Here is a 975-nt window from a genome sequence, read left to right on the forward strand (position 1 = left end):
TAGTTACATCTGCCGAATGACAAGCGACATGCACAAAGCAGCCGTCGTCAGTCAGTTTTGGATAGTGATAGGTAGAGTAAATGAAAGACGCTACTAAATGTGACGTCAAAATACCAAACATGTTCCGAAACAGTACTTCCGTAAAGGGCATTCGGCAGAAAAGTACTCAACAGCTCCGGAACCATCAAGTCTGCCGAACGAAGCCATTGTTTATTTTATATTTTAAGTGTATATTTGGCCTACATCCGGAAAACCGAACAGCTTCCAATTGCAAGCTTGCCGGATATTCAGTCCTGTACCGTACTCTGAAGTTTCTGTAAAGAAGTTTTACGTCGTCTTGCGTTCATCTACACACTAAGAAGTAATAAGGATCTTCCCACAGTTTCGTCCAGTGCAATCTTCCTTAAGATTTAGACCATTCGTGTCCTAAATTGCATTATTTAAATTACTAATATGCGGATTAATTGCATCCATGTCGAGTTAAAGATCCATTGCTTGTATCGCACGTAATCAAGTTATATACAATGTTATGTTCATATTTACACACTTTTATAAACAGATTAGACATTAATTAAATTAATCTGCAATGTATTCATTTCAATTTTCAAAATAATTAAATTTAACTTGCAGTAAGACTCATTACATTAAGTAACATTGTCATAGAGGGAAGAGATAAATTATAAGTTAACGTCATTATGTGGTATTTAAAATACTTATAAACGATACAGAATCAATAAAAAACTATTACGAATGTAACACATCCGCGAGAAAGAAGAACACGCGCGAGACTATTGGAAAAAAATTTTAAAAAAATATTCCCGAAAATATAAATAACGATATATTATTATCGTAATAATTTGCGGGTGAAAAAATATTCATTCGAAAACCCAAAAAATTGGGACAGAAAAGCGCGTGCAACGAACGAAACAGACGAACTCGATTGGGAAAAAGGAGAAAAAAAAAAAAAAAAGTCAT

Source organism: Centruroides sculpturatus, unplaced genomic scaffold, assembly GCF_000671375.1.
Source record: "Centruroides sculpturatus isolate CEXI.00-Female unplaced genomic scaffold, Cexi_2.0 scaffold1, whole genome shotgun sequence".
Taxonomy (NCBI): Eukaryota; Metazoa; Arthropoda; class Arachnida; order Scorpiones; family Buthidae; genus Centruroides; species Centruroides sculpturatus.